This window comes from Camellia sinensis, chromosome 4, assembly GCF_055761805.1.
Source record: "Camellia sinensis isolate YWXY chromosome 4, ASM5576180v1, whole genome shotgun sequence".
Classification (NCBI taxonomy): domain Eukaryota; kingdom Viridiplantae; phylum Streptophyta; class Magnoliopsida; order Ericales; family Theaceae; genus Camellia; species Camellia sinensis.
Window position 1 is genome coordinate 161,443,178 of NC_138964.1, and position 1,360 is coordinate 161,444,537.

Consider the following 1,360-nt stretch of genomic DNA (forward strand, 5'->3'; position numbering starts at 1 on the left):
GCTGCAAACGAACCGAGTTAAGCCGACTTGTTTTGGTTAGGGTTACAAACGAACCGAGTCGAGCCGAACTTTGTTAAGCTTGAACTCAATTGGTTTACTTATCGAGCTCATTTATTGAGCTCAAGCTCGGCTTAATAAGAAACTAGACTCGAGCTTTGGTCAACTCATTAAATATTATTTATATTATTTAATATATAAATAATGTATTTATACTATTATTTATATATATTTATATATTATTTAATATATAAAAAATATATTTATTATATAATTTAGATAAAGATAAACGAGCCGAACTTGACGAACTAAGCTTATATGAGCTTGAGCTCAGCTCGTTTATTAAACGAGCCTAATATTCAATCTCGAGCTCGGTTCGTTTAGTAAACAAACCGAACCGAGCTTGTTCATGAATAGCTCAATTCATTTACAGCCCTAATTTTGGTACGAGTGATTTGAGTTTCTGCACAAATTTGCACAGAGCAAAAAATAGAATGTGGTTTCAACAAACATATGTAACAGCAACCTTACCTTTCAATGTAGGCATAAACAAAAACAACCACAAGCATCTATAAAACAGATTTATTTCGTCTTCTAATGTACCCTGGATTCGTTGTTGTTTCGATACAAATTTTATGAGTTTTCAATGCCAAAAAGCAAAGGAAAAAACTATGAAGACCAAAGCCTCCACATTTGGCTCTAATATAACAAGAAAGAAAATTGAAGACGATAGCAGAATTCAACCACGCCGATTGTTGGGGCAAGCCACACCATCTTCACTCTTCATGTCCACTAGCACCAATTTCAGTCACCTGCAAGAAGGAAGCAAAACTTATTTTCAAAAAATGTCAAAAAGAATTCTACCACTAGTGAAATATTATTAAAAACCTTCAAAGTTAAGGACTTTGTCTCAACCCATTTCTCCCTCTCCGGGTCTGTTATCCATCTCTCTCCATGAAATAGTATTTTCGATATTGAATAAAATTTAAATTATAGATGTGAGTATTTTTTTCATGTTGATCTAGTGTTATTTTTAGTTGTTTGTAGATGTAATATTCATATACAAAACAAATAAATATATATAATTATTGTGTTTCATGTCCGTGTCCCTGTTTGTGTCCATGCTTCTTAGGTTATTCCATACAAACTCTTAACATCATACATATTCTTACTAAGCTTTCAACTACAAAACCCAACTATAATCAGCCCCAAAGCCTACTTTACTGTTACCCACATTAATAAAGGTATGACAAATGTGTTCGCCAGAAGACTTTCATTTCAAGCATAACATGCTCTATATTAGTTTGTAGATACTAATAAATACTAAATTATCCTAAATAAATAAATAAATATTTAAGGAATG

At 32.1% G+C, this 1,360-nt stretch overlaps 1 protein-coding gene across 2 annotated transcripts in view; it reads right to left on the minus strand.

The window, feature by feature from the left end:
- Nucleotides 1-565: 565 nt before the first annotated feature.
- The window catches only part of LOC114257768 (NADH dehydrogenase [ubiquinone] 1 beta subcomplex subunit 10-B), a 3,488-nt gene continuing 2,693 nt past the window's right edge, over nucleotides 566-1,360 (minus strand). Inside the window, exon 3 of one of the 2 annotated variants that reach the window (XR_014327765.1) lies at nucleotides 566-1,360. This exon is cut by the window's right edge and continues 75 nt beyond it. The gene's annotated coding sequence lies outside the window, so the exon portion shown is untranslated. The other variant, XM_028197567.2, reaches the window with a different exon arrangement.